Source organism: Ictidomys tridecemlineatus, chromosome 15 (assembly GCF_052094955.1).
Source record: "Ictidomys tridecemlineatus isolate mIctTri1 chromosome 15, mIctTri1.hap1, whole genome shotgun sequence".
Lineage (NCBI taxonomy): Eukaryota > Metazoa > Chordata > Mammalia > Rodentia > Sciuridae > Ictidomys > Ictidomys tridecemlineatus.
In genome coordinates, this window is record NC_135491.1 from 14,450,995 (window position 1) to 14,462,963 (window position 11,969).

The 11,969-nt window shown below is 47.7% G+C and overlaps 1 protein-coding gene across 3 annotated transcripts in view; it reads right to left on the reverse strand.

Annotated features, from left to right (window-relative positions):
• The window catches only part of Samd4b (sterile alpha motif domain containing 4B), a 41,439-nt gene extending 31,587 nt beyond the window's left edge, over window positions 1–9,852 (reverse strand). Inside the window, exon 1 of one of the 3 annotated variants that reach the window (XM_078032088.1) lies at window positions 9,699–9,852. The gene's annotated coding sequence lies outside the window, so the exon portion shown is untranslated. The remainder of the gene's footprint in view (window positions 1–9,698) is intronic. The other 2 variants (XM_078032086.1, XM_078032087.1) reach the window with 2 other exon arrangements.
• Between the last annotated feature and the right edge of the window lie 2,117 nt (window positions 9,853–11,969).

Below are 11,969 nucleotides of genomic sequence, written 5' to 3' on the forward strand. Positions count from 1 at the left end.
ATCAACTGCTGCCATGTGGGAATGTGGGTCCAGTACCATTGGGTCTTAAGATTATTTAAAAGAAGAGCTGAAATCTGGCTTTTAAAAGAAAATTCCCTTAGTTTTAAATGTTGGAAACGAATTCAAATTAAAACAGCAACTGTGAACTACTACACAGAATTAACAAAACCTGTGGCCTGTGATCCTTGAACACATGGACACAAATTAGGATAAGACTGTCTCGTTTATAACTTTTAAGTCACCCATTGCTCAGGGAACATGACTGGTGGAGAGGATCTAGTGACGGAGGAGGGCGCTGACAATCTGCAGTAAATACTGGGGGCTTCAGGCAAACAGTCACTTTTAAGATTGCACTGTCAAAAAAAATAAAAATAAAAATAAATCACCCCTAGTGTTCCCTATGTTTTCAGGACAGAAGGGTGCCTTGTGTTTGGTGTTTGTGTTTGGTGACTGAAAAGGAAGACTGGTTGAGATTCTTCCACTGAAGAACTAGAGGTCTTCAGCCATCTCTCTCCCAGGTGCTTGGCTACAGTGAGACAAGAGGACATGGATAAGGCAGCAGCATCAATTATTATAAGACATCTCACCATAGTACCACCTTTCTCTGCCTGCCAAATATCATTTCCATTTCCTGTTCCCACCATTGTGAGTTCCTCTTGGAAAAATAATGTCTTTCTTGGTTCTACAAGTGGACACTGGCTAAAGCATCCTCCTTGGATTCTTGCTGAAATAAGTGGAGAAAATAAGTTCTCAATTACTGGCTGCCACTCTGCTACCGCTAGTGGATTCTTGCTTTCAAATGAAGCTAACTCAGATAAAAGCATTCAAGAAATTAGGGGAGAAACAGAGAGACCTAATCACAACATTTGAAGACCTACATCTACCTAGCCTCAAACTAGTGACCCAGACTCTTCAGTTTCATAGATCAATACATTTCTTCTTGGCTTAGGACAGTTGAGTTTGGTTTCTGTTCCTTAAAACTGAACTTGGTCACTTCCATACAAAACAAAATTCAGCACTGCTCTGGGGTCTCTGTCCTCATACAACTGAAAATGACTCCCTGTTTTTGAGGAAAGACAGAACAGGAAAACCTCTATGGCAAATCTCTCAGCAGCCTGTAATACTGCAGTCTTTATGATATATTTGGACCAAGTAACCTTCTTGGGAAGTACCTACTGTTGTTGGAGGTGAGAATGGAACTAACAAAAAGCTAAGAGGTTCCAGAGAAAACTGTCCTTCGGGCTTCCTCCCCGGTCCCAAACCAGGAAGGAGTCCACAAACAGAAAATGTATGTCTCTGGAAGTCAGCTCCTTTCATTCAGAAACAGGACCTAGCTCCAGTCCTGGCTCTCCTGCTGATTGATACTTACTTGCTGTGTTGACCTTTGGCAAGTAACTCAGTTTCTTCCTTACTGAAGCTTCTTATAAGAATTAAGTGAAACAATGTATATAAAAATACCTAGCATGATACTGAGCATGTTTTCACACATCATAGATTGTCATGTGCCAGGCCCCCAAGCTAACAGTTCTCCAAGGATGAGCTCACTGATCCTAAAAAAAATCTATTCTAAAAATATATGTGAGCAGCTGGGTGGCTCATGCCTATAATCCCAGCAACTCAAGAGGCTGAGGCAGGAGGATGGCAAGTTTGAGGACAGCCTCAGCAACTTTGTGAGAATGCTCAGCAGTTTAGTGAGAATGTCTTAAAAACAACAACAACAACAACAACAACAACAACAAAAAACAATAAAAAGGGCCAGGAATGTAGCTCAGTGGTAAAGCATCCCTAGATTCAATCCCTAGTATCAAAAACAAACAAACAAACAAGCTGAGTAGGATACTGTGACCTTATCCTAGCTACTCACAAAGCTAAGGCAAGAGAATCACAAATCAGATGACAGCCATGGCAACACAGCCAGACTGTCTCAAAAAACAAACAAACAAAAAATCCACAAACAAAATCCACACACACACACACACACAAAATGTATGAGCATCCTTATCTTACAGATAAGAGAAACTGAGGCACAAACAAAGAATGTCATGTACCCATGACTGTATGCATAGCTAAGCTGAGATTTTTCAAGGGTCAAATAGCTTTGTTTCAGAGTTCCTACTCCTGTGACCAAAACACTGTAGCAGTCTATAAAACCTCTTCCATGCCTAGAAAGTTGGGCCTATGGGTATACCCTTTAATGCCATCTCTGGGTAAATAAAGGCTTCTATTAGCCTTCCTGCCCATTCCTAGCTCTTCTATGGGCTTTTGAGGAATACCTATTTCATAAGTAAGGTAACAAGCTAGTTACCTTGAGGTTAAATCACCATCCTGAGAATATAATGGCAGAAGTCAAAGGAGCCTAACACCTCTCTTGAAGGAACCAATTATTTCCAGAAACTCCTCACATATGTACATTACACACACACACACTATTGCCTCAACCTATGAATGGTCCTGGGGAAGGAAGGAGAGGAAGAGAGAAAAGGGCCTCTGGAAGATTAGCAAAACATGGGGAGCTCCAGGAAACCCTGGAATAGAGAAGAAGCTGGTGTTCCTCTTTCCGTTTTTATATCTGTTGAACCTTCCCCTTTAAAAAAAAAAAAAAAAAAAGTCTACCCTTTTATTCATTTTGTACATTTGTATTTTCCCGTTTAGGAATGTAATCAACTCCTGTAGATCAACCATCACCTCTCTGTGGACAACTCAGGATTTTTGAGTCATCTTCGACAGTTTCCTCTTCCTGAAGATGCAGTCATCAAATCTTGATAGTTCCTTTATCTTTTAGTTGTAGATGGACACAATACCTTTATTTTATTTATTTATTTTTATGTGATGCTGAGGTTCAAACCAGGACCTCCCACATGTGAGGGAAGCACTCTACCACTAAGCTACAACCCCAGAACCAGTTCCTTTTTCTTTTTTGGGGGGGTAGGGAGGGAGGGTGGGTACTAGGGATTGAACTCAGGAGCATTTAGCCACTGAGCCACATCCCCAGCCCTATTTTGTATTTTATTTAGAGACAGGGTCTCACTGAGTTGCTTAGCACCTCATCATTGCTGAGGCTGGCTTTGAACTCGATCCTCCTATCTCAGCCTCCGGAGCTGCTGGGATTACAGGTGTGTGCCATGGCCCAAACCCAGTTCCTTTTCTTTAATATTTACTTTTTAGTTTTAGGTGGACACAATATCTTTTTTATTTTTTTGTGGTGCTGAGGATGGAACCCAGTGCCTCATGCATGCTAGGTGTGCACTCTACCACTGAGCCACATCCCCAGCCCCTAGTTCCTTTTAATATCAGCTAAGCATGTCCTTTTCTTTCCTGAAATCCAAGTGGCTCTGGAACTAGACTGCTGGGCTGGAAATATAACTCTACCACTTACTATCTGCATAACTTCAGGCAAGTGATTCCACCTTTCTTATCTATAAAATAGGTTTAATCACAACACCTATCTTTTTGTTTTTAAAAAATATTTTATTTTTTAGGTTGCAGTTGGATATAATACCTTTATTTATTTTCATGTGATGCTGAAGCTCGAACTCAGGGCCTCACAATACCTACCCTCGATAGAGCTGTGAGACATTAACTTTCTATCCTATATTCCTTTCTCTGATCTCATCAAATCCTATCTTCTATATGCCCCAAAACACACTGGGTTCTCTTCATCTTTACCACCACCACTTTCAAGTAGCCATTCCTTCATCTGGACAAATGGAGTGCTTCTTAACTCACCTTCCTGCTTCTATCCTTGCCCTTGTTCTCCTCACAAAATCCAAGGTGATTTTTCTTTAAAAAGTGTGTGGGGGGGGGCTGGGGTTGTGGCTCAGTGGTAGAGTGCTCACCTAGCATGCACGAGGCACTGGGTTCAATCCTCAGCACACATAAATGTAAACTAAACATAATGTGTCCACCTAAGAAACTTAAATTAAAAAAAAAAAAAGATCATGTCACCGTCTTGCTTTAAAAACAAAACAAACCCTTCTAATCCAATCCTACTTGACCCTTTTAACCAGATCTGAACTCAGGCATGTCCTCATCTCCCTCACCTTCCCTGCAGGAAGGAGTCTTTGATATTACCAAAAAGTGTTCTGTCAAAGGCTGCAACTCTGTCCCAAATTCCCTATACTTCAGAGCCACGAGGGAAGCGAACACTATGCCAGTCTTCACTACTCTGTCTCCACTCTGCAGCACAGAGCCTGGACATAGCAAGGTCTCAAGAACTACCTGTGATAAATTTCCCCACCCTGTGGCAGTCCTTTCTTTGCACGTTAATAATGGTTCATTTAGAATATCCCATTACCAGGTCTTCCCCCAGCTGGTGCCTCTCATCTTTCTGATTTATCAGATTCAATAGTCACCTCCTCAAACAGGCCATTTCTAACCACTTTATACTGGCCATCCCCACCCTTTCTTTCACCTACAGTTTTATTTTCTTCGCCGCATGTATCACACTCGGATTTCTTTTATGGCTTGTATGTCTCCCCTCCATCAGCAGGTAAGCTCCATGAGTTTCAGGAGTTCCTCTTGACCGTTTTATTCTCTGCTGTATGTCTAGGACCTAAAATAGTGCTTCCATGAACTTGGAAGTTCATGGAGACACTTGAGACTTTTATACTCCATACATTGCTGTTCTATAATTTCCCACAACCAGAGTCTGTTCAACAAAAACAAAACTCCACTCCTATCAACCTCCTTTAACTCTCTTCCAAAGTTCTGAGCCCAGGAAATGCAAAGCAGAGGTGAGAAAATGAACACAGGACTCCTGGATTCCATACCGTGCAAGTCACTATGGAGTAGGTCTATCTGACCACCTCATCCCTGCCTCTTCCAGTGAGATCTTAAAGGAAGAGTCTGGTGGGTCAGACTCGCCATCAGATCTTTCTAGATTCAATCAACCAATCAAGAGCGGATGATGACTGGGACTGAGGGACAGTGAAGAGGGGAGCTACCATTAAGGCCCAAAAATGTCAGGGGATGATTTGGCTCAGCAACCAAGAGATTTGAGTTCCATTGTATAGAACCAAAACATGTCTCTAAGATTCTCTGTCATCATTTCATATTTATTCAAGGAAAAAACTCTTTCCAAACTGAAACTCTTCGGAAAAAGTTCTCATTTCACTGAGGCTGCTAAAGGGGTAGGATTGAAACCTGGGATTGCTAAGGACCATCTCTGTAACCACAAAGCTGAGTCCTGAGGATAAAGCTAACTTAGGGGAGAAATGAGAAGATTGAGAATATTATTTGAACTCCTGGATGCAGCTTTTTTTTTGTGGTGCTGTGGATTGAAATCCCCCTTTAAACCACTTTGAGATAAGGTTCTATTGCTCACAATTTGAAATCCTCCTATCTTGACTATACAAGCCACTCTGTGCTAACACTTAGCACTTCAAGGCATTGTTCTAAGTATTTCACTTGTACTAACTTAGTCCTTATAACAATTCAATGCAGTAGAATTACTCCCTTTTTTAATTGTGGAAATTAAGGACAAGAGGTTAAATAACTTGTCATAGGACACAATACTGGTAAGGGATGATCTGGGATGCAAATCCTATATGGCCCCCCAAAGTCTGCATACCTAATCATTACTGTAACACCCCACTGGCAGCCACCCCTATCTGAACTGAAAATCCAACTCTCTGATCCATGGCACTACAATCTTAGGACAGACAGGGCCCAAAGACCTTCTATCAGTCCCCATTTCACCATACATAAAATGAGGACAATCACAGTTTCCCTTCCTCATAGGCTTCCTATGAATATGAGATGAGACAGCACAGAGTTAAGTACTTAAAAAATTCAATAAACAGTAGTCATTATTAATATTGCTCTGTAGACCACTCAAGAGCTATAGAGTAGTGCAGCTGGAAAATACTACCAAATGAAAGAGATGATGTCTTCTTTCATCTGTCCACAGGTGAACAGAAGTGACCCCATAAGTGAGAAATGAGGCATTCTTGTGTTTGACCCATTGCTTATGTTGTTTTCTCTGTTCGGATGGCATCCCATCACTGCTCCAACTCTTGTGGAATACTCCCCAGCCCAAATACCACTTTTCTAGTAAGTTTTTCCAAATAAAGGGCTCCCTCTCACTGCTGAATCCCCACAACATATAATTTGTACCTCATGCTCTGCCTGGTCTCCCTGCCCAAGCCCTCTACCGAACTGTGAGGCTCCCTGAAGGCAGGTACCAGTGTTTACCTAGAATCTGTTTCCTCTTGGGAAAAAAAGCTGAGAGCGCTGGGGAAGCACCAGACTTAAGGGCTAGGGGAGAAGAGAAACCAATCAAAATGGCATGAGGCAGGTCACCAGTAACAGAACTTGGGATAGGTTAGCACAAAGCAAAGTCCTATACATAGGAGCACGTGGGACAGGAAGAGAGGCGAGGGGACTGGGTATAGAGAAGAGGTGAAAGGAAAGGGGGCGTGGGGAACAAGTGCTGAACCTGAATGGGGAGTGAGAGCTGAAAACCATGGGCTACCAGTTCTCCAATGATTTTCAATAACTCATGGAATGCAGATCCCACCTGGTAGATTGAGAGAGGAACAAGACACATTCCTGTATTTCCAGAGCTCCCAGGCCAGTGAGGCTGAGTGGTCAAATATACCAAAAACCACCAGAGAGAAGGTGAGTGGAGCTCTAAATACAATGGAGGGCACTTGTCAGTTAAGACACAGAATGAAAAGACCGAAATGTGCCTCAAGGGAGGGCGCTTATGTGAAGAGGGATGAATGAGGAGATGAGAGGGACACACATGTTCAAGGAGGTAGCTACTTAAAGCAGAAGCACTAAAGACTTGGGGGTGGGCTGGAGGGGTAGAGGGAAAGCCAGAGGGAGAAAGTGCTAAGGAGGATATGAAAGAGAATCATGCACAGGCAGAACTTGAAGTAATTACTGAGAGTGGGGTGACCTTATGGAGTCAAGACTCTTTCAAGAAGGTTAAGGAGTCTTTTTGGAGGATAGGTACTTCACAAAGGGGACTCCAAGGAAAATGGGAGTGGGGAGCAGGGCTCAGAGGCAACCCTGAGCCATTTTTCAGGGACTTTTTGTGGGGAAAGAAAAGTCAGCCTAAAGGGCAGAGGTTCTGAAAGTTAAGCATGCATCAGAATCACCAGAAGGGTTTGTTAAAAACTCAGGACTGCTGGGCCCTGCTCCCAAGTTTTCTGATTCAGCAGGTCTGGGTAGAACCTAAGAATCTGCATTTCTAGCAAGTGCTGCAGCTGCTACTAGTCCCAGGAACAGACTTTGAAAACCACTACTGAATAGGAAGAGGTTTTTCAGTGAAGGATCCCTCAAAGTGAAAAGGAAGAAGACTTCTGAAAGGAAAATGGGGAAAGTTCTCAATAAGTCTTAAAGGAAAGAGTTAAGTCTATCTCTGAACGAAGGTGGTCTTTGGGGGTGGGGCCTAAAAAAACTATCCAAGAGAAAATTCTTTGAACACTGGGATTCCCAGTATATATGTGTGAGTTTGGGGTAAGGGAGAATCTTTAAAAGCAGACACAGAGAATTGGAGGGAGAAGTCTGGAGGATATTGGGGCCTCTGAAGACATAATGGGAGAAGGAGGCTCAGAACCCATAACGGTCTCTGAGCTGGTTTTGGAGGAATGATAATAGTAAAGATAAAGGGTGTATATAAGGTCTTAAAGGCAGTAAATATGACACACTCCTGAATAAGGTTTCTTAGGGGCTATCACAGAGGAAATGTAAGGGAGTATTCTAAGGAAGTCTCAGAAAGTGCTGGGGATTGCTGATACAGGACAATTTTGGAGAAAATTCTCTTAAAGTTGTCTGGGGAAGGTGTAGTCTTCTGAAAGTTCTGATAGAGGGATCTTTTCCCCCAAAACTCCTGACATTTCTGTGAGAAACCTGAGTCTCCATCAGGGCATGTGGGGAAGTGGTAAGAAACCCTTCTGAGGGGGACCTGGGAGTGTCAAGAGTAGGATTTTTTATTTTGGCAGGATATTAAGTATGTGTGTAGGGCCTTCTGCAGGGGGTTCCAGCACATTTAGGGGACCCCGAGGGAGCGATATCTCTAGGAAGGTCTCTTCTAAGGCAGGATTTGAGTAATGATTCAAAGGGTCCTGAGTGTCAGGAGGGTCTCTGAGAAGGATTTCCCAGGCTATCTCAGAAGGGCTCCAGGTGGTTATTGGGATCCTTTGGGGGGGGGTCTGAAAATTATATTTCAAAGGGGTCATGAAGAGGATCTTAAGAGTTTTATTGGAGTTCTAAGGATGTTCTTTAGAATAAAGTTAATCTAAAATAGGTCCACAAACAAGGCGGGGGGAACCTCCAAAACCAGGTTATCTAAGAGGGGGTATTTATTCATTTTTTTCTACCGGGGACTAAACCCAGGGGCACTTAACCACTAAGCCACACCCCCAGCTCTTTTTATTTTGTATTTAGAGACAGGGTCTTACTTAGGGCTGGATAAGTTGCTGATGCTGGCCTTGAACTCATAATCCTCCTGCCTCTGCCTCCCCAGTGGCTAGAATTACAGGCATACCAAACAGAGCCTGGCTCTAAGAAGGGTTCTCAAGAATATGGGAGGCAATGAGTGAACTTTTTGGAATCTGTAGTATGTGTTACTGGGAAAGATTTGGGATGCATTAAAGGGGTTCTGGAAGAGGTTTTCGGAATTTGGGAGAAAAATTCTCTGGAGATTTCGGGCAATTTCTGGAATTTTAGAATAGAGTTAGAGTCTGGCAGAAGGACTGTTGGGGTACCTGAGGATAATCCCTAGAACATCTCAGGGTGGGGAGGTGTGAGGAACATGGAGGTCTCTGGGAGAAATTTGGGGGGATCTGCGGAATGGTCCAAAGGAAACTGTGAAGCGGGAGTGTGCACGGAGGATGGATGCAACAGGGTGACTGGAGGGTCCTCCAATGAGTTTCAAGGGTCAGGCGTTTCAGTGTGAGTAAAATTGGGGGGGGCGGGGAGGGGAAGGAAATCTTCAGAGGAGATATTCAGGGTTCATGGGGCATTTGGGATTATGGAAGGATATGAGTGAAAATCTGTAAGGAGAGTTCTGGAATCGGGGTGGGTGGGAGGAAAATTCTTGGGATGTGTGAGGAGGAGACTGCTGGGATGTGCGAAGCAGGTCTGGGGAGGGGGTTTCTGGAATGCCCGGGGGTCTGGAGGCGATTTCGGGGGGAGGTCTCGGAAGGGGAGAGGTTTTGGGGGTGACGAGGGCGGCTCCTGGGGGAGACGTGAGAAGAAACGAGGAGTGGCCTCCGCGGGATGTTTTCCGATCGGGAAGGAGGACGGGGAACCGGGGCCAAAGGGCGGGGGTCTGCGGGGAAGGCTGCTGGGACACCCGAGGGTCCCCGGGGAAGGCGGTTGAAAGGCGAGGGCTGCTCTCTGGGGAGGCCTTTCGGGCCGTAGGCGGCGGCCCCAAGAGCTTCCGGGGCTCTCCCGGCTGATCGGCGCGGCTCGGAGGGAGGTCCCCGGGCGGTCCCGGGGCGATCCCGAGGGCGTGAGGTTTCGGAGGGAAGCTTCCGAAGGGGCCCGGCAGCGAGAGTGGCGGCCGGCTGCGGGCTTCTCTGGCGGGCCCGGCCCCCGGAGGCCCGCGCTCCGCGCCCGCCGCCGCCCGCGGCTCGGGGTCCCTGAGGGGGCGGGGCCGCCCGCGCGGCCTGGGTCGCCCTGAGGGGAGCCCCGCGCGCCCCGACCCGCCGCCGCCCCGCGCCCGCCCGGCCCGGCCGGAGACTCACCGCCTCGGCCTCCGCCGCCGCCGCCGCCGCCCGGGCCTCCTCAGGCCACCGCCGCCGCCGTCGCGCCCTCTCTGGCCCGCGAGCTCCCCTCCCTCCTCCCGCACCGACCACCGCCGCCGCCACCGCCGCCGTCGCGCTGCGTCACCGCGCCGTGCGTCACCGCCCCAGGCCCCGCCCCGACGGGGCCACCGCGCGCCGGCATTAGCTTACGCCCGGGTGACGAACGGCGCGCCAGCCAACGGGCGGCGAGGGCAGCCCGAAGGGCGGGAGGTGTGCGCCGAGAAAGGCGGGGTCCTGGCCAGGAGGGGAGCGACAGGGCTGGAACGAGGCCCAAGAGGCCCGCCCCCTCCTCAGAGGGATTGGTCGGACGTGGGGGTGACGGGCAGTCCGCCAGGTCTGGGGCTCCGGGCGGAGGGCGGGGAAGGGGAGGGGCGCGCACCAGGTTTCCAGGGCAACGGGCCCGGCGGAGCCCGGGATTGGACCTCCAGGCCCGCAGGGGGCAGTCTCGCGCCGGTCTACCTCACGGCCCGGAGCCAAGTCACAATTCCTCATTCTGGCGTCCAGGGCCTTTTCCCCGCCCCTCCGACACGCCCCACCGAGGGCCTTCACCCCGCCGCCGGGGAGCGTCTGGCGGAGTGCGCCGGGCTCCAGGGTCCCCGCGGCCCGGCCTGCCTCTCTGAGGCCCTCGCAGACCGGACTAGCGAGGCGAGATCGACCCTTTAGGCTGGACATAGAGAAGGCGTCGTAAGCGCTCGGCGTCAAGGAGGCCGTCAATAAACGGGAATGATTGCTACGACTTTTGCTGTAATCTAGTGAATCCACTAACTGTCCAGCATCGGGGTGAATTAATGAGAACGGGGCCCGTGCTCAGAAGGTTCTTGGGTGACAGACGTGGCTTGTTACAGGAATTCAGAGACAGGCAGTCGGGGTGGAGGCTGGACTTCGGGGCTGGGTGGTGAGGAGTGAGTTGCAGCCAGGTGTTTGACCACTGGAGGGAGTTTGGACTTGTCCTGGGGCACGGGGGAGCCAGGGAAGGGATTCAAGAAGGACAGGGTCATGGCGAGTTGGGGATTTGGGAAGGTGTCTCTGGCTTATATATGGAGGGTAGATTGGAAGGAATGGCACTAGGATCCGGGGGTCCAGGGAGGCAGCTGGGGACAGGGGCAGAAGAAGGGTTGCACCAGGGCGGGACTGTGGGCAGGGGAAGAGGTACAGCGGGGAGGGACGCCCAAGAGGTAGACTGAACAAGCTCTGAAACTGGTTGCGGGGGAGGGGAGTCCAGGACAAAGCTAGAGTTCTGTCTGGGAGATTGACCCCCGGGGAGAAGCTCAGTGCGGGATGCCCAGCACAAAGGGTACCCAACCGGGGAGCCTGAACCTTGAAGAACTGCAGCTGGAAACCAAGGTTAAAGGATCATGAAAGATAGTAGTTGAAGCTCTGGGAGTAAGTGACCTTGCCCAGGGAGTAGAAAGAACCAATGGAGACTGGACCTCATAGAACCCTGAGAAATAGGAACACTTGAGAAAAGGAATGACAAGGATGATTGAGAACGGACAGCAAGAGAGAGAGCAGGAAAACCAGGTGTTCCCGGTCTCACAGATGCTGGGAGGAGGCCATTTCAAGCCAGGGTGGAGGACATCACAAACCCTGCCTACCACATATAAACACTCCTGCTGTATGGAATGGTTGTGCTCAAATCAATGCTGGTTTGTTTATTCATTCACTGAGATTTCTTGAGTGTGTCAGGCTCTACTCAAGGAGGTAGAAATAGGACAATGAACCAGACCAAAAAAAAAAAAAAAAAAATCCCTGCTGCTGTGACGCTTCCACTCTAGTTAAGGGACACAAACAATAAATAGCAAAATACAATGTAACTTGGTGGTAAGTACCCGGAGAAAAACAAAGCAAGCTAAAAGGATGGAGTGGGGCAGTCAGAATTATTTGAGATAGGGAACAGCCTCTATCAGGTGAAACTTGAGCAGATAACTGAACGAATGAAGGAGTGATCCAAGAGGGAAAGAATTCCAGAAAAAGGGAACAGCATATACAAAGGCCCTGTGGCAGGGTCATTTACAGAATCAATGAGGCTAACATGACTGGAGTGGAGTGAGCCCAAAGGAGAATAGTGGAGGACAAGGTCCAAAAGAAAGTGATAGGAAGAAATACAAATAAATATAGTTTTCAAGGTCACTGCAAGGACTTTGGCTTTTACTTTTACCCAGAGGAGATGGGAGCCATGGGTGGGTTTTGACAGAGATGTCTTTTATTTTT